At 37.3% G+C, this 20,849-nt stretch overlaps 1 protein-coding gene across 1 annotated transcript in view; it reads left to right on the top strand.

The window, feature by feature from the left end:
- The window catches only part of EXOC4 (exocyst complex component 4), a 675,009-nt gene that overhangs the window by 415,647 nt on the left and 238,513 nt on the right, over positions 1-20,849 (top strand). The window lies entirely within an intron of this gene.

Genomic DNA, 20,849 nt, shown 5'->3' with positions numbered 1-20,849 from the left:
CTTAACGTCTAAAAGCAGACTCTAGCATGAGGAAAGAAGACACAAGCAATATAGGAACAAAAAAATGAGAAGGAGCGGGGTGCTCGTAAGAATTAATCATTGCCTCTCCAAGTCAGCACCAGTCTGATCAAAGGTGAAAATGTAAGGCCAAGTCAGATCCCGTACAGGAAAAACCACCGGGAGATGACGTGCTTTCTAATGTGCCGTCTGTGCCGTCGTGACGTTAGGTTCTGTGCAGTGTGGCTCATCAGAGAGCCCATGGACACGGCAAATGGTGTCCAGTCAGAGCAGCTTCGTATAGCAGAGGCATTTAGAAGGCCCTTTCTTTTTCAGTTAGTCTTTTTTAATGAAGTGAGTAGCATTTTAACGTATTTTTGTACAGCAACTACATGTGAATATGTGTAAAACTCTTAATTGACACAGAACCTTTTTCAAAATATTGTTTTAGTGATGGAATGGGAAAAGGAGAGATATACAGCATCTTAAGAGAATGTCGGTTCCATGTAAGGAGGAAGAGGAGGAGGGCTATAAAATCATTAGAAACCTGTCCTTTTTGAATCTCAGAATCCAGTGTCAAAAGTCTTTTTTTTTTCCTAGACAGCAGAAAGTTTTGTGTGACAAAAATATTTCCAAGGCTCAGGGAATGATTTCCCTAGTGCAAGAATATTTGATACAACAAAATTATAACAGTATAAACAGATATGTATCCTCTCTTGGATTTTATGTTATCATTATTTGGCCTGTAATACCCAGCATCACAACTTGATTTCAAAAATAAGACTGTAAATTCACAACCCTGCACCCAAAATTAGCATGTATCAGCCTATTAACGATCAGCGAGAGCAAACAAACTGATAAATTAAGAATTTAGTATTAACAGTAGATCAACTGGGGCTTCAACCTTCCCTAATTAAGAAGTCTTAAAGGAAGATTAGCATTTTCTGTTGATGTTTACCTCTGTAATTTTAAATAAAACAATGTAAGCAGAAGATACCCTAAGGAACGTTTTTGGAAAAGTTCCAACAATTGCATAGAGCCACACGGACGAAATAACTTAATTAGCTTGGATAACACTTTCTTCTAAAGCTTTTGAAACAGATTCATGAAACTTATAAAAAGCCATGTTTTTTTCTAGCATATGTGAGAGTTTAAGGGTGCTTAAGAGCATACTTTGAAAGATTTGCTGAGTCTCCCTTGATAAAGTGTACTATTGCCAGAGTTATAAGGAAAAGAGGCTGCCTAGAGTATCATCCAGTCGTCAATGTCGCCATTGAATTTAGAACTAGAAAGAGACTTTGGAACTCTTTTAATTTATCTCTGTTTATGAAAGAGTGAACTGATGCATAGATTGGCTATGGACTCAGTGAAGGTCCTTTAGCTAGTTGAGGTGACAGAGCAAGGGTTAGACCCCAGATGGCCTAAAAGGTAAAAAGAGAAAAGTTCACTGTTCTTCCCAGCTCCGCCATATTGCTTGGCTGGTAGTTGATTTGGAATCAACTTTGTTGACTGAGATAATAGCTGATAAATGAGTTCTCTGTGTTATGTGGTTCAATTCTAACCACCTCCCTTACTAGCAGTACTAATTAGAAAGCAGATACTTTCACCTGGGCCCAGTGATTTTTATCTCTGTTTAACAAGGGACTGACCAAGTGGACAATATAGGTTGGCTTATACTAGTAAATTGTTTCTTCTCCATGCTCCCGTGAAACTTCACTGAAGTGACTTGCCAAGAAGGAGTGAGAAAAAGGCACGTGAACAGATACGTGAATGCTCTTTTCAGTTCCTCCCTGAGTTCTGCTCTTTCACGACTGGGCCTTTCTGTCTACACCTTTGGAGCAGGAGACAGCACAGGTGTGAGGAGTGAAGCCTTGTCCAAGAAGACACTGAGATGCAAAGGGGGTAGGTTTCCAGTGATTTTAGGACCCTCCCTTCCTCCTTACTCCAGGAACTGACATTCTATTAAGGGAAAATGTTAAAATGGGGTTATAAATTTTATAATCCAGTTGGGTACTTGGGTGTAGGAGGAGGCAGCGCTCTAAGATGATACTTGAAAGTAGCGATAAGAATTTTTTCCTTCTTTTCATTTACATATGTCTTGTGTCCCACATAAACTAAAAATTCCATCACTGTGTAAATGATACAGCTGAAAGTTAAGCTGCTGGGCTTGAGAATATTAAATTGCTGATTTTTGACTATATTTTACCTATTAGATGTCAAGTTCATGTGTCTTACCCTAAATAAGAAAAATCAACAAATGAGATCATATATGTACAAAAATGTCATAAATTACTGGTGAATATATAAAAAGTTCATTATTACTAGAAACCAAAAACTGAACATTAAAATAAGAAACTATTTCCTTACCTTTGTCAAGTGGTAAGCCGACAGGTATTCTTGTGCTCTGCCAGTGGGATCATTGATTAATATAACCACTAAGGGTGGAAATATTTAAACACAGTGTTTTTTTACTTATATGTATTTATACCAAGGTAGTATACTGATATGTGAGTAAATATTTTTGTACAGATACATTATTCTCAGCTTGTTTATTATAACAGTAGAAAGTTGGAAACACACTAAAATTCTAGCAATATAGGAATGGTAAGTTCATCATGCTACATCCATATTGGTATGGTGTTATATGGTAATTAAAATGATATTTACCAAGTGTTCTTAATGATACTGAAAAGTGTCTAGAATATAAAAGGTGAATATTAGGTAGATGGTCAGACTAGTATATACAGTAGGATCTTAATTATGTAAAAAGCTGTCTGTAAACATAGAAAAACGACAAGAAATTATATCAAAACATTGGCGATAGCCATTCTTTTCTTTGTACTTTTTATGTTATGCAGTTAACATGTATTGCTTGTATAATGTAGGAGGCCATTTCAAATAATCATTTATTGGACACCAACTTATAAAGTCAGGATGTCTCCCGGGCCAAAGGTTAGCCTATCCACATAGAACCATGGACATCTGCATTTTTAACAACTTTCTAGCTGGTATTGGTGCTAGTAGTCTGGGCAACCCACAGATACTGCTATGAATGGTGGTTACATTTGTCTAAAACAGGACTGAGCCCCAAATGCTTATTTTTTTTGTAAGTCATCAGGTTCGAACAAATGACGGTTTGGCCTACAGTCTATTCACTCTTTTAGTATGTTTCTGCCCTGAGGACACGATACTGTGCCTTTCCTTTCTATGTCTTCTTCACCTAGCACAGTAACTGGCATAGAAAAAAATGTCAAGTTATGTTGGTTGGCTTATTGAACGAAGTAAGTGGTGGAAGCATAATTTTGAAATTATAAAAAATGAATTGGATTCCTGTCTTCATTATTTTATGAATGATGTGATATTGGACAGATTGATTACTTAACCTCTTGCTGCCCCAGTTTGCTCATCTGTTAAATGATTTCATGGGGTCTTTGGGAGGATTAAATGAGTTAATACATAAGGTTTGGAATAGTGCTTACTAAATGTTAGCAGCTGCTGTTACTTTCATATAGAACTGCCTGCATTTTACTGTTTTTCAAAAAAAGAAAAGTTATCTAAGTATTCAGAAAAAAAAATTGTAACACCAAACCCTTAAGAGGGAAATTATAATTTTTTTATTAAGTATAGAAACTTGCGAAAGGACTGTGGAGAAAATAGAGTTCTCTGAGAGCAGTATGGCAGATTTGTACTGGACATCTCTGCTTTTAGCAGCCTTTGTGGTCCCGGGGTTTACCAACTATAGGACCTCTCAAAAGTACATGAGAGTTTTAGTTTTCTTTTGATTTTTGTGGCCATGAAAAGTAAAAATAAACCACAAAGAAACATAACTCTCTGGGGTCAGTGAATTTCTTAACCTTGGGACTTTTGCCCCTGTCTCTTATGTTCTTTATGATAATTACGATTCCCTTGTAAGTTACATGTGAAGATAAATTTGGAATTATGGGTAAATGAATTAGCACGGCGCCAGGCACACAGCTGATTTTTCTTGTTAATAAATGTTAATTAATTTTCTTTTACTTCCCCACTTTCACTTCTCTGCATTCCATTATTCTTATGTAGTTTTTAAATGTTGAACAAATGTTTCAAAAACTGCCCTAAAAGGTGACAGATTTAAAATAATAATTCTTCTGATACTTCTGCCATTCAAAAAGAGAAGATGGGCTCTAAGGAGTTAATTCATACGGTGAAAATATGAAGCCCTCTCTGTCTTCCAGGGCAAGAGCGTTCATAGATATTTTGTTGGGGTGTCTCTGAGTTGGGGACAAGTCCGTTGACCTCTGTTAGGAGAGCTCCAGCATGCCATGGGCTGAGAGGATTGGCCCATGAACAGGGCATTTCCCTGAGGCAGACCTATCACTGGATTTTGTTTGCTTTGTGACTTTCATTTCAAAAACTTCCCAGTCCCAGAAGAGAGATTTCCTGTGAGACAGTTGGGAAAGAAACTTTTTATCTCAGATATGCCAGTTAATTTATTTTAGTAATATTTAAAATAATGAGAAAGTAAATAATTTCAAGTGTTTTGAGTAACTTGATACGCCAAGCATCGCTTAATACTGATCAAGCTTTCGGTAATCTGGAGAGTGTTGAGATCTGTTATACATATATATAGACCTTCCTTCTTTATGTGACATCTGCAAGGTGGTGGGAAAGAGAATAAAGTCAAAATCCAAAGACCTGGTTTTGATCCCAGCTGTGCCATTTATTAGGTAAGTGGTCTGAGGCAGGTCATTAACCTCCCCAAGTCTCAATCACTGCATTAAACACACAGTGTTTACTAGATAACTGTGGTCATGGCCATCAGGTAAGGTGAAATGTGTGAAAAGATTTTATAGCCTATGAAGTCCTATGCAGGGGTAAGTGGGACTTGTTAGTCTATTGGCCGTTGTCTTTAATATTACATTGTTTGTGGACATAAGTTTGTTTGTTTGCCTATAAAATGGGCCTATCCTATTGCTTAGGGGGCGTTTACACTTTCACTTAACTGGGTATTGTATCTAATTAGGATCACTATTTTTCCTCCTTGAATGGAAGTGATCTCTAACAGATACAGTTATAACCCCACCTGCCTTGTGATTGAATTTATCACTGGTTTACATGTAACCTGTGCTAGGTAAAAACTTAAAATCTGAATAGCTAAATCTTTTTGTATGCAGAATAAATAGGATTTTAAAATAGCTTGTTCTCATTTTGAAAACCCAGGGTTAATGGAATCTTTCTGTGATAGACTTGCAGTTGAAGTTATGTGTACGTCTCTAGATATGCTCTTTTGCCATGGGCAAATCATTTGCTTCTTAATCACTAAATGAATCATATTTTTTTTAAAGTATAGGATAAAAATAAAACTTTAGGAATTTTTTTTTTTTAAGATTTTTGTATAGCATAGCATTGTGATGTTAAAGTTTATACTTGGAGTTATTCTGGAAATGACCTAATTAAAATTTTATCCTTTCTGCATTAATTACCTTCCTCTGTATTATAATCTTTTCTATAAGGAAACTGTCAGATTAGCCCATCATTTTCCTTTCCTCAGTGTTTAATAATCATCATACTTCAAACTTTACCTGTGAGTCATAGTTCCCCTCCCTTTTGTAATGTATTTCCCTATTTTGGGACTCTTTTAGGACTCAAATGGCATATGATTTCTGGGTGACTTTCTTTTTGAAGGATAGTGTACTTTAGGAGATTATGTAAAATCACTTGAGTTTTGTGAGGTTATAATCTGGTAAAGTTCAGATGGAGCTAAAGAATCAAAATCGATTGAACTTTTATCAGGAGTGCTGAGTGAAATAAATGATCTCATTCTCCAGTGCTCCCCTTCAGTAAGATTTTAACTTTTTTTTTTTTCCCTTGAATATGGCTTTTAGGAAGCTCATATTTGGAACTTCTGTGCTTATTTTAAAAAAGACAGAGATAGCTTTATAATTACTATGTAAGAACTCTGGAGTGGGAAAGAATACGTTGGCAAGGCATATTACAATTACTTTGTCATGCATCTGGTTATGTTGGCATATTTGTTTAATTAAATTCCCTGCTAATTATAACTATGTACTTGTGTTAATTATTATTTGCTTAACACAGGAAACTGTAATTTTTTAAAGGAAAGCAACAGGCTTTCTATTTAAGTTAAATTCCAATTTAATACGCTTCCTAAAATAATAATAGTGATATTTATTAGAATGGTAGTTGAAAAATATTTATCTACCTCAGTGAAATTTGGACTGGCTAAAATTTAACAGAGGTGTTTTATTTTCAGATTGTAATTAGGAATCATAGAGTTTTAGAGTCTAATGGTGAGCATTACCAAACCACTATCTGATACAACACATGGTTCATCTACTGAAGGATAAATGTTCAACCATTCAGGAAAATTTTCCTTGCCTTTCCAAACCTCTTTATCACCTATGCTAGAAGAGAAAGGCAAAGAATTAATTAGTACTTGAGAATGATTAGCAAAGACTGCTATATTCTCCGAAGCCTTTATTTAAGTCAGATCACCTGGTTCACTTGGTTATGATCACTCATGATACTTAGTATATTTACAGGCTTTCCCAAGCTTGCAGATCTTTCATTAGAGTTAAAATAAGATTCCCAGTAGACCTGGGTCTTTTCCATTTCATTCTTTTTCATCCTCTTAGTTTCAAAATTTTTCTACCTCCATAGGTTTTCCCTTCTTCACAGTCTTTGTCAGACACTAGATATTTTTTAAAAATTTTCCCACTTACCTTGTGATGAGCTGGGAATTCTTATTTATATAACTGTCCCCTTCGATTTGCATATGTGCTTGCTTCTATTCAGAGGGCTTGATTCTTATCTCTTCATTTAGTGTAAAACTAAATTCTTTCTCTAAAATACCAACTTAAAAAATTTTTGCAATTTATTTTCCCTGTTTACTCTCTCTGCTTCATGTCAAAAACTTTAAGAGTTTTAGTTTTAGCTCCAGACAGAAACAGATTCAAAACACACCTCTTCAGGTAAACCACCAATTTTCTGAGCCTTGATGTCTTGTAAAATGGGGCTCTCAGTGACATCTGCCTTATAGTGCTAGAGAGAGTGTTAAATGACATGACACATGTAAAGCATCTAAACTCAGTTATCACCAAGGTTAAATGATAAACCTTCATTGGCAAAACGGAAACGTCGCAGTGTTTATGAGAGGGAGTCTTAGTTATCTGAAATTTGTATTTGGCTCACAGGAAAGTAATATCTCTTAGCTACATGATAACACTCTAATGAATTACCTCAAATTTGAGGCCATGTTTAGGACAGATGTTCAGGTCAGTGCAACAAACACTTTTTGGTGTGTTTGCCTCCAGGCACTGAACTGTCCAGGAGGAAAAAGCCAAGGCCCCTCTTCTCAGACAGCCACAGTCTGGTGAACAAGTCAGATCAGTAAATGGATAATTTCAAAATGTTATAATAAGGGCTTTGGAAGAAATGTAAAGCCCAGGTTATGGGAACACAGGAAAGAGGATGTTGTATCAGAGACCATGACATTTAAACAGAATCTTTCAGAATAAATTAGGAATTAGGCAGGTGAAGATACGGGGAGGGCGCAGCCTGTGTGCTTTCTGTTAGAATGAAAAGCACGTAGGCTTCAACACCTGATGCGCCAGAGACTGGGCTGGCCGCACACAAGGCTGTGTGATCGTACATAGGCCAGTTACTGCACCTCTCTGAACGTCACTTTGCACATCTTCATTTAGTGTTTACCACAAAACATTCTGAGAATTAAATGTGAGAATATTTATGAAGAAGATAGCTGAGGCCTGCGGCATACTTGTTTTGAAATAAGTTGGTTGGGTTGTAAACATTGAAGATTTGACTTTAGTTACCCAGAAAGCCAAATTTTGGCATTTGATACTGGCTGAATTTGCCAACCACCTACATAGTGGTTAGATTACTAAAATGGAAAGTTTTATTCCCAATTAATGCACCATTTTTCTCAGAGACTGAACAGACATGGTTTTGATCCATCAAATCTTTCTGTCCTGGGGTTGTGTCTGGTTTTTATTCCAATTTTAAAGTCTGTCTGCACACATTGTGCCTTGAGCCATTCAGCACATAGAAGGACAAATGGTTTCTTTTTATTATTCTTTTTATTAACAACTAAGAGAGACAGTTAACATTTATTTAAGATAAAAAGAAAAAGACCTAACTTGAGAGAAACTTTTGGTTATTTGCTAATGAAGAAAAAAATCTCCAAACGCAATACATCAATCCTGTTTCCTAGATAACAAAGCAAATCTGAGACATTTTTGAACTTTTCCCTTATTCCCTTTATCATGAATGTTTAATATCCAAAGGAGCTGATTTTTGTACAGAATTAGCTTCCAGGTTTGAAGGACTATTAGCAGTCACCACAGGGAGCCTCACACTTCGATGATATCTGCCACCCTTTTTTTCCAGAACAGAATCTCTTTTCCTGTGGTTATAGCAAGTGCCTTTGTTTCTGGCCTCATCTGCTATATTTTAAATATGTCCACCTGCGCCAAGATGAGACATCGAGAAAGTGGTCAATTTTTATGCTGAGATAGAGTAGATCAGTGCTTTAATAAGCTTGGTAAAAATCAACATGTATGCTCTTCTGTACATGTAGAATGTAATTTTTTTTTTTTTTGTAAAGAGAGCATTTATTTAATTTTACTTATATAGGTAAAATCCACTAGCTAAATATTTGCTAGAATGTAATCTCGATCCCTCATGTGGCTAGTTCAGTAAAAATGTCATAAATGTCCTTGTATTTTATAATCATAATATTATGTCTTTTTTAATCACTTTCAGCATCTAGCGCGTGTTATCCTGTTTATCTTGATGGTAGACCTAGCAAGTAGATGCTGACATGATTTCCAGGTTATTTATGAGGAAACTAGGGCAGCAGGAAGTCAAGCACTTTGCCCGTCACCCTACAGCTAACAGAGCTGAGATATGCACACAGGCCTGTCTCGCTCCAGAGCCCAGGCTCTCAGACACGGGCTCCATTGCATCTTTTTAATTCTTCCGTGGTCTTCTAAAGTAGATTTTCCACATGGCAGTCCCTCATGTAGACTATGGTTTACTTGATCTTTTATGATCGTGCTTGTTAGCTTATTAATAGTTTTGTTTGAAAACACTAAAAGCAGGCCGGAGCCAATGCAGATTTAATAAGGTATTTATTCAGTAAGTATATTTTTGCTATTAATAAACCAAACATTATATCAGGCATTGGAGTTTAAAAAATAACAACAAAAAATAGCTCTTACCTTGAGGAGGTCACATCCTGTTGGCAAAGTGTACACAAATTTACAATTCTAGAAAGCTCTAAGAAATGGTTTTTGTGTTGTGGGGAGACTCACTTAGCAGTAATATCTGACCTGAACGAATATGAGGCTATATATATGGCCTTTATTGGTACCTTTTTGTGTAGTTTTTTAATATATGCATTTGATTATGATTTTAAGCTACCCTGCTGTAAGTTTGGGTGCCTGACAAGCCTTCACGTGGATTCTATTTGAAGAAATAAATTCAGGATGAGTTACCATAAGGCATTCTAGGACCAGGGTTAAGACCCAGGATTGATCCGCAAGCGAAGCACCAATTAGAATTCATTATTTATTTTTTAAAGTTGTCTTTATAGGATTGTATGTGTTTAAGAGTTGTATTCAACTATAACCCAAGCAACTTCCACCCCTTGGTGATAAAATACATCAGTCGCACTTCGGTATTTTCAGACAAGGCATGGAAGTTTGATGGTAGGAGGAAAATCTTGAATAAGTTTCCAAAGTGAAAAAGAACAAAATGGCCCCATAGCTTCATATCTCAAAAGTAATGACGCTTGTCCTCTTCCCATCAGGAGCTTTTTTGTTGTTGTTGTTGTTGCCTTTTATGGAACAGTATTTCATATATAGAAGATACTATATAAAGCAGTTCTCAAAAAATTTGTGTTTTATCTTTATAGAGAATTCTGCCTTGTAGTCTATCTGTATTGCTAAAGAAGGTGCCCAAATGCATCTTCTCCAGCTATTTGTAAACAAGATACCTTACATTGATTAATTACTCATAAAAATCCTGAAAGATACATATAAACGTATCAGGCCTGACCCCTGTGGTAAACTGACTGACTCTAAAGAACTAAGTCTCAGCCAGAGGTATAGAAATTGCAGTTTTCAGCCTCCAGAACCATCATGACGGGACCTGGGGATGGGGTAATGACTGGAACTCATAAATCACGTCCAGTAGGCAGTTTCACTGTGATATTTCACAGTGACTCTCCATCCAGTCAGCAACGTGTTTTACCACTCCCAAGAAATTCACAAAATCACACCAAATGGTTGACTCTTTACACTCCATAGCCCTAACAGTAGGGCTGTTCTACCATAAAGTCACTAGACTGTCATCTTCAGTTTTGGTGTGATGGTTTCAAGGATACGTCCATGTCCAACGATCTTTCTCTGCTGCTAGAGATTTATTGAGTTATGTATTGTTTCCATTTGTTTATCATTTATTTATTTATCCATTCATGCATCAAATATTTACTGCATACCTTTGGCATGTTCTTCTTCTTCCTTTAAAAACTAAAGCTATGCCCAGCCCCTTGTCAAGGGAGGAAGAGAGAAGGAAGTAGAAGTTTCTGAGCCCAAACTATGTGCCAGCCACTATACTAGAGACTTTAATCTTCCAAACAACCCCAAAGGGTAGTTGATAATAGTGTCTATTCTGAAGCCGAGGTATTTGAGACTCAGAAGAGTTACTTACCCAAGCTCCAATAGCTACCAAGGGCAGAACTAAGGTCCTCACTCAGTTCTGTCTTCCCCAAAGCCTATGTTAATGCTTCCTGAAGGAGCGTATAACCCAGTTAGAGACACACAATGAAAGGTGGAGTATAACACGTGCATTAAGAAGTTTAAATAAGATGCTGTGGCAGTTCAGAGAGGGATAAAAATACATCTAGCCAAGAGACTAGGGTATACTGCCTGGGGGAGATGACATTTAGGTAGGGCATCAAAGATGAGAAATATCACATGTGCACCAAATTTAAATTTTCTTTCATCCAGAAAGTAGGTGTCTTATTATGGATGTCTTACACAGTGTTTTGGTTACATAGAAGTATAGTGAATGTTTGAAATAAATATTCTCCAGCATAAAAGTAAGTGAGGGGAAATTTCGAGGCATACTTTTATTTTTCCTTTTTAAAAAGTGCTCTTAGGTAAGGTACTTTGTTGGTAAAGTCTAGACAGGAAGTAGCATGAGGGTATTAATTAATTAAGTGCTGAGGGAGACGGATTGCATAATTTTGAGGAGATAAACCTCGAATTGAGGGATTCAAAGTCAGCGACTTCTAAATGAACATCTTAACTGTAGCCTTTGTCCCCAGAGCAGTCTTTCTGCAACACCTAACCAATGACTTTGTCACCTTGCCTCGAACCCTTCCCTGCCTGCTTTTGCTTTGCTCTCTGCTTTACCTCTGTACCTCACTCAGAGAACTCAGGCTTTACGCTCTCCCCTCCTCCAGCCATTGTCTGGCTTAAACGCCAGTTTTCCTCTGCTTAGCCTTTCCTGAGAACTAATTGCTCCCTTCTTTCCTCGCCACTGTACACTATGTATATTTGAGTCACAGAATCTCTAATATTTAATGCACTTTTCTATTTAGAGGTTGGTACCTTCTTACTAGATGGTAATTTTTTTGAGAACAAAAAACATACCTTTATCCCCCAGCACTTAGCGTTATGCCTGATACATAGTTATCACTCAGTAAGTACTAGCTGGATAGATGGATAGATATATGGACAAATGAAGAATTTTGTCTTGAGCTGACACTGTATGTAGCAACCCATTCGCCTTGTTAAACCTCTGGGCCAGCTGCACCCCCTCAAAGGCCTGAGCCATGTAAGACTGTGCACAAGGTGTTGGAGCAGAGCTAATGTAGGAAGACCCAGATTTAGATTTTTTATATGGTAATTACTTATCAGTACTCTCACTGGCAAATGTAAATAAATATCTGATGTATAAGTAGATTACTAGATTTTATTGGCTCTTGTATATGTATGTTATAGTTAAGTTACTGCTTCTCACTACATAGTCAAGATCATAGCATTTTAAAAATAGAACATAATTATCTGCTGTGATCACCTAGATAAAATATTATGGCTTATTTTACATTTCAATAATTCACATGATGGAGCTTCTTAAATATTTAGCAGCATCTTAGATCTCAGCTAATTCTTCAACAGAAGTTGGAACTGGCTTTACCAGAAGACATAGACTTGTCTTTAGGCCTCTGGCACCAGGATCATTCCCACACTGTCTGATTACTCCTTGTGGAGGAATGATGGGAGCAGGTATGTCGAATAAGTAGAGCCTGGAGTTAAATTAAGGAGCTGACAAGCATTACACAATTCACTTTGCTTTGGGGTCATCTTTGTATTTAATGAATATTTGTTGACCGATTTCTTTGCCTTAGCCCAGGGATTTTCAAAATATTTGGCCATAACCAACAGTACACAGGCATACATACATAGATACTTGTGTACATACATATACATACATATATATATATGAACATATCTTACTACATACAGTGCACTCTGATATTTTCTTTTCTGTTTTATTCTATTGCATATCAATCCATTCCATGATGGTTGTGACGCACAGTTTGAAAAACACTGCTTTGGTCATTCTCTGTAATACAGATTAAGCGGGTATAGAATTTGTCTTCCACTTCCAGAAAAATCTTACATGGTTGTGGATGTGCATTGCAACAACGTTGGAGGGAGTGAGTGGGAGTTACAGGTGTATTATATGAAGGATCTTACACAGCTTCTATCAACTGACGTTTTTTGTGTGTCATTCCGCCTCATTTGCTGGTGTGCCTTGTTTAGTTGCAGATTATCATGGATCTGTTTGGGAAGGGTGATGAGTAATCTTGTGAATGAAAAAATGAACTGAGGGAAATGACTTTCTGTAATGATTCAGGCCCTATCTCGTCTTAACACCCTCGTTAGACGACGTCAGTAATGATTCCGTCTCTGCAACTCATTCCTAAAAAAAAATTAATTGGAAACTAGATAGCTCCCTAATAATTATGCTTGTTTTTGCATAATAGGAGTAGAAAAGGATTAAATTCTTTGTTCTAATTAATAGGAATGAAAATAGAATCGCAATCTGTGGTATGGCAAAATGAGAGAAAATAAGGCTTGTAAGTAATTTTCATGGTTGTTTAGGAATAATTGTTTCATTATTGAGTTAATAGTTTTTACAAACAGCTTCCATTTCCATATCATATTTCTCCAGTAGCTCTTTATTGCGTTTGCCTCGGCAGAAGATGACAAGAAGTTGTTTTAAATCCATCGCTTGTCTAAAATGTGAGTTCCACAGTAGTTAGGGGAGGGAGATGCAACAGGAAAAATAAGGTACGGGAAGGAGATGGTGGGGGCAGATTGAAATCGGTTGATTAATAAGACAACAAAATTCATTCACCAGCTTGTTTCAAGGGAGACTCTTATTATTCTGGAGAGAATTAGACATCAGATCCCTCATAGGCCCCAGGCTCTGACATGTGTTTTATAATGACAGTTAATTAGATACTGTCTGCGGCAATCATAGGCTGTCATTTCTAATACATTTCTGGGAAGTTGAAGGACAGGAGAAGTCACCCCCTCCCTCTCTTCTCCCTTCCCGTAACTGAAATCGGTTGCCAAAATTAACTATGAATATATGAGGCACGAGTTCAACAATTATACAGCCGTTCTGCACATTTAGTCTCCCACTTAGTATGTGCTCTGTGTCCCAGGCTATGCCGGGCAGGCGCTTTGCAGGCACCGTTGGTACTGCAGCCATGCTAGCATTCAGGAACATCTCACACAGCGGTCTCTAACACCTGGTCTCATGGAAGATGCCACTTCAAGTTGCAACTTATGTGTTAGGACAGAATCTGTCACCAAAGCATGAGACACCTCCCCACTTCCAGCTTTACTAAAGCAGAACTTGCAGTTCATTAATAAAAATTATTTATTCTCATATATAAACTTTAAATTTGGATAATTCCTAAAGTAGTACCTAATCTGGATTTTTGATTCCCTCTTTTGCTGAAGATCATTATAACATGGCAGTAAAGCATAGTATAAAAGAAGCTAAGCCATGAGGCAGAAATCCTGCTTGTGACAGCTTAAAATCATAGATTGCTAAAATTTTAAGGGACCGTAGAAGTGACCTAATCTAATCTTTTTACTTACAAATAAGAATACTTGAGGCTCAGAGTGCTAAAGTAATTTCATGGCAAGCCTGAGCCGAAACTCCGTTCTCCTCACTTTTGCCTGTTGCTCCCTTCCCTTTAAAGCATTGCCTCCTGCCTTACGATCTGGGCGACTTTGCTCAACTCACAGGACTTTCCGGACCTTGAGTATCCTCATCTGCAAAATGGGCACAGGAATACTACCTACCTCACAGGGTAGTGTTGAGCAGAAGTGGGAAAGCTACTCCACTTGTCTTTGGGACTCCAAGCAATCTCATGTGGCCCTCTGATTGCTTTGCTCACATGTCATCTTTCCCAGTGTATGTCTAGGCCTCGTAAAGACCCACTAAGAGGCATAAGAAGGCTCTCAGTACTGTTCTGGTTGAAATCCACACTCTCTTACAGGTTACCCACTAAGTTTCTCATTCCTGTTTTAGAGAGATGGCCACTCGCGTCATGTGCAGTAATTCAGTCTTTTTCAACCCAAGTGGTCATAACTGATGTCTCTAGGATGGTGGCTTCCAAACATGACAGGGTCAGAATTCCCTAGAGAGTTTCTTAAAAGTACAGATTCCTGCCCCCTGCCCCATTTCTAACCTCCATCAACCCCCGCCCCTTGAGAAAAAAAAAAAAAAACAAATACAGTGGGTTTGCGCAGAGCCCGATAATCTGTATATTTGCTAGGTTTTGTTTTACTTGTTTTTGCTTTTTCAGCTCCCTAGACGACTGCCTGGGAGATGCTGCTCACTAGAGCAGATCATATCCTAAAATGTGCTACTTTCTACAGCTACTAAAATCTCCCGATACTTTTTTATGGGTTCTAATTAATTTGTACATTTAGGAGGTTGAAATGTCAGCAGTAAGCGATAATATAAATTCTCGGAGGTACTAGCTCTCCTTTCCTTGCCCTCAGACGGTCATATGTACACAAAGCTACTGTTCCCACTGCCCCCGCCCCACCAACTCTACCACCGCCTCGTCCACAGCCCTTTGGGACCTAAATGGACTCTATAGCAAATAGCCGGTGCCTATGAAGGCAGATCTGCTGTCCACTACCAGCAGAAAACATGCTTGAGATTTGTTTTGCGGTGGTGTTGGTTTTAGATCTCCCCACACCCTCCCTCCTAATAATAGGGCTCTGTTTATATTAAGCCCCCCCGCCCCGCCCCTCACATCTGGTCCCCTCCTGATCACAGACACATATTTCAAAACATGAGGTTAAGGGTATGGTGTGTGATATTGAGTGATTATTCTCTGTGCAGAATAAACTGGTATCAGAAAGCAAACAAAGCCATAGTCTTGGCCTCATAGTATGATTCTCTACCCAGTGACCTAACCAGTCAGTGCAGAGTTGGGAAGGCTACAGGAGAGCAGTCTGTCAGACATCCCTGAAGATCCAGACTGATATATTGAATTATTCTCAGGCATGAGCAGAAAGCATATGATTAGCCAATTGCATATGTGTTACTATAATGGTTCACTTGCTTTCTAAATGAATGCAGCCTCCTCGCCAGCTGTGGACTCTCAATGTTTGTAAAGGTTTAAAGATGTTCCAGTAGTATGTAGAAGGACATTGAATAAAGATATTGAAAAAAGAAGGCAAGCAGAGATAATGAGATTTTATATATGCACATAGAAAGTTAGCTGTGACGGAACCCAGCACATAGTAAACATTTAATGAGAGTTAGCTCCAGTTCAGATTATTACTGTTCTTATGTCATTGCTGTTTAACTCAAGTTATTGCTGATAATCAGTGGCATATTGACCATGGATATTAAGCATAGAAACGTGAAGGCATTTACCTTGATTTTTTTAGAAAAAAAAGTTTTAAAAATCCACTTAGTTCAAGCCTAACTTCTTACTAGATTTGTGCATACTATGGTATATGGTCCTTAACTTATGGCCACTATTTCTGAGTTCCTATTTCCATTAGATTTAGTGAATTAGATATTTTTAGGTGAATTAAATGGGCTGTTTGAAGCTCTTGCCTGGACTAATTTCAGGAATCACTGAGGCTTATGAATAACTCACAATGTCAATTCAAATTTTATGATTATTCTTCCCTGAAGATCCTAATCCTCCACTTAATCGCACCCCCCATCATTGGTAGAATAAATAATGATGAAAATATGATTAACCTAAGTCTGTCACCTCCAGCAGTAACTCAAGTTTATGGCGGTGAGATGGAGTTAGTTCTGCCTTTACCCTGGGCTCCAGGCCTATAGGTTTTAAGAGGATTTAACTCTTTGTGGAGTCACAATTGTGGTGTTTTTCAAAAAGGTAGACAATATTTTACATTTTTTCTCTTAGCTTGCATTGTCAGAAGCGAAGAATTCCATTTCCCCCTTAAGCTCTTTACCGTGTAGTGCCACGTGCCAGAGTTTCTTAATCTATTTAATCTACAACAACCCCATCCTTTGGGTGAAAGGAGTAGAAATCAACATGGATGAAATGGGTGGCCTCCATGTGTTAAGATTTAAGGTATAAACTAGAAGAGTGTACATTGGTCATTCTTAGCCTGCAGTATGGAGAAATCACTTCCAGCCACTTGTGAAGCCATTTAGTAAAGCAGTCACTTTGACAGTCCCACAGGTTGATCTGCAGACACTCGGCTTTCTTAATCTAGGTACACAATGTGGTACTGTCTTTGTGCTCTTTTAATTTATCATCCTTAATAAAGTTAGACAAGAAGACAGATTAATTGTATCTGCCAAACATGTAGCAGGTACATCTGGCAGAATATATGTATAGCTACACTAATGTTATCTGGGATATATTCTTTCTACAGTTTTTCCATGGATTTAGTACAATATGAGATGGCTGTGAAATAGTTAAGGCATCAAAATATCCAAGAAAATATATGAGATCTCTTTTCCTGTCCATGTCTCCTGTGAGGCATCCATAATCCCACAGGCTCGTTCATTCACTCTTCTGTGGAGTGTCCTCAGTCCAATAATACATGGGAGAGAGAAGGACTGGTATGGGGCTCTCAATACACCTAAGTCATGGCTATAGACCATTTGGGATGTTTAAGTGTCTACAGAAAAAGAACTGAAATTTGGTATTCTTGAAATTTAAGAAAAAAAATCCTGGAAAATACAGAATTAGGCGCAGTGCTAGAATAAAACCACATCGTCCGTTCTCTTGAAGGTAATACATGTATCTTCTTTTTACTTATCGTCTTAGTGCACTTAAGGTTCTTTGGATGTTTATGAGTGTTCTGTGGATGAAAAAGAACTCTTAAAGAGATAAAGCAAAATAAGGTAGAGATCTGATTCTAGCTGGGCTAGAAAACTAAAGGAAGTAGGAACTTCAGGTTGAAAGCATGGTTTTAAGGAATAGATTAGCTGCTTGAGAAAATTGAGTTTTTTGGTTTCTTTTTTCACTGTCTCTTTATTGATTGTCACAGTCTATTTTCTGATTCTACCCTTTGGTGCTAAGAATACAAATGGAGGCGTCTTTCTGTTGTTGCTCAATAAAGCAACCAGGCAGCGTCCTCCTTGCTGGCTGCTTCTCTTCCTCGCCCTTCCCGATGCTAACCGCACTGGCATGATTATTAGTTTCAGTTCTGTGTTAATTTATTCAGTCTTTCGGGAGTTAATTGAACATCGTGTCTGTTATTGAAGTATTTGGCACGTGTTGCCCCAAGCCCAATTCCTTTATGTGGAAAAAGGGACCGCCAAAGAAGGCTAATTGACCTCTCTGTGACTGAAGGGCTGCAGAGTGTGAGTGATGAATTGGGTTCCATGGGCAACGTGGACAGGATTCACTCAGTCTTCTCTCTGATTTTTAAGATCACGTGTAATTGATGAAAAATTCAATTCATATTTGATTAGTATCCTCTTAAATCATCAACATATTATTTTTTAAGAGTTATCAGATTTTCAAGAGCTAACATTTGGCCCAGAGTAAGCCTATTCGTATGCCAACTAACCTGGATTAAGTTCAGAAACCTATTGCTTTGGGTCTTCAAATGGGTGTTTTTAACAAACTATGGTTTTCTGTATTTCTTTATTGCAAATTACGAACCACGGATTCGTTCTCTGCTTTACTTACGTCCTCCTAATTGCTTTGTATTTAAGAATAGTTATGCGTATTTCACTATCACGTTAAAATATGAAACAAAACTGTCCTTTAACAAGAAGGCCCCTTTAGCCTTCTGGAAAGTAACTAAAAGAGAAAACAAAAAGGAGTGCAAGCTTTAATTTTGTTTTAAATATAGGACCAATTGAGGGCTATGAAAATTACTTAGTTTATATTTTCAGACATTATTTCATAATTATTTGTTATTGATTTTTTTATATTTAATTAGTAAGATTATAAACTTAAAATGATTTTACCAGGATCTTTACTAAATTCTTGTTCCTTATCAAGGAGAATTCTTTGAACATAGTATTTATCAGAATTTCTACTGAAATTACAAACCACGTACATATACTTTGTTCTAGGCCTCTGCTTGTCTGTTGAGAATATATATACATTTCTTTTTTTGTCAGTTAACTTTGCTTTCATTGATAAAGCTTCAGAAGAAATTATCAGGAAACCTTATTACTGAATTGTGTATCTAGGTCTGATTCTGACAATCTGAGGATCTCCTTTTGGACCACAATGTATAGTAAAAATACTTCCTGCAGAGGATCATGTGAGAAGTTGTTACTCTGAAACGTGCTCTCACATTCTGAGAGAACGTTATTTTCAAAAAACAAGCAGTGTCATGATTATCGGTGGAATCGGGTGGCCTGATTTGGAATTGCAGTAGGAAGCAAATGAGCAGTATAGATGGAAGATAGTGGTATATGGTTGAGAATGCAGACTTTAAAACACTTTCCTCTCTAGGTATAAATCCAGGCCCAGTTATTTATTAGCTGTGACCTTGAGGGAATTACTAAATTCTCTGTTCTTCAATTTCCTCTGTTCTTCAATTTCCTCATCTCATATATGAGGATGATAGTAATAGTACTTGCCTTATAGGATTGTTGTAAGGGTTAAGCTTGTGAAATAGATGTGAAGTTCTTCAAACAGTCTCTGGCATGTGGATAACACCTATCACATATAGCATCTTCCGTTATCATGAGTCGTTATGAAGATTGTCTTGGTACCATACCTGATATTCTGTTCTTTCTGGAGCTATATTTCCCCACACCTCTGTGAAGCCTAGAGTCTAGTAACTTTCACTCTTCACTTTATCTCTTATTTAAAAAAAAAAAAAAAAAAAGTGTTCTGAAAGGCTTATAAAAGTATACACGATTGATGAGAACTGCACATATTCTTTCTGGGACCGTGCTGTAATTAAGACAAAGGAAACGTTCAGAATATATAGAATGAGAGTTTTAACCCAAGTTGCCATTCATTCTACTCTATCTCTTGATTCTGATCTCATGGGGTAATTAATGAAAAAATAAATATAAACCAAGTTCTCCATGATTCCCTTATTAATTTTAAACAGAACTTGATCTATAATTTTATTTCATTTACGACTTCGCCACTATTTCTAGGGTGTGGATAGAGTCTGAAGGTTGTGGGCCACTGTACTGACTTCCCACCGTTACTCATTCGGGAAGTTATCGCAGTCTAACCAGCATTTCAGAGCTCTTCCCCCTTCGTTTTATTACACAGAAGCAATACTCCAGCAACGATTGCTTTATCTAATCCTTTATTAGACTGTAATACGGCCTCTGCCATGTTTTGTTTTGTTCTTTTAATTCTTCTAAAATGCTAACAGTGTTTCCCTTCTGATTTAGCTTCACGGGGTCTGCATCAGAGAATTTTAAGTAAATTGTTACAGTGTTAATTCAGATTTCATGGTCAGGCTCTATTCTATAACAGATATGATAGGATTTGGCCTCCTCTGTATCTTTATATAAGCAATCTTCAAACATCCTTATGATCTTTCCTGCTGCCTTAGAAGATTCGATATAATGGAGGAATGAGGAAGCAAACAAATTCTGTTGTTTCATCTCTGTGAATATAATTCATATGACAGTGGAGTTTAAATTTTCATTGCAAAGTTACATCAGAAAGGTAATTTTGTTTTGTTAGGCCACAGGGTTTTGCTTGTAGATATCGTAAAATTTATATCTACTTCACATTTTCATTGTATAAGTGAGAGGTTTAGACACTATGCGTTTAATATCCTTGTCTAGATAAATGAGTTTTCTTTTTTTAATGGCTTTCACAGTACTAGTAACTCTTATTTCACAGTACTACTAACTAACAAAAGCTTTTGTGCTAAGCGAGACAAGTGGATTTACAATACCATAAAAAACAAAGAGTGATGGGGAGTAAAGAGAAGGAAGAAATATCTTAGAAACTTCCTGGAATATTTTCAGAACTCACTAGGCTTTTGGATTATTTGGGACATTTCGATGAGTGATATCCAGGTCAGAGGACTCATTCTGAAGCTTCACTGTGGAGCAGGCAGTGTGTTCTGGGAGGTTGGAATAGCAAGAGTTGGATGCTGGACAGGTGAGTTTTCTTTGACAAGTGATACTATCATAAAAGTAATGGTCACTAACAGTTTTTTACAGCTTGCTTTGTTTTTAATTTTAGTCATCAAGCGGTACCCTAAATGCCTTAATAGTCATACCTAAGAAGCCTTCAAAAAAAAATCCATTTTCTTCATATTTGAAATAGTTTCTTCTTCCTG

Source organism: Pteropus vampyrus, unplaced genomic scaffold (assembly GCF_000151845.1).
Source record: "Pteropus vampyrus isolate Shadow unplaced genomic scaffold, Pvam_2.0 Scaffold48, whole genome shotgun sequence".
NCBI lineage: Eukaryota > Metazoa > Chordata > Mammalia > Chiroptera > Pteropodidae > Pteropus > Pteropus vampyrus.
The sequence above is the reverse complement of the archived record's forward strand: the minus strand, read 5'-3'. Positions and strand labels throughout refer to the sequence as shown.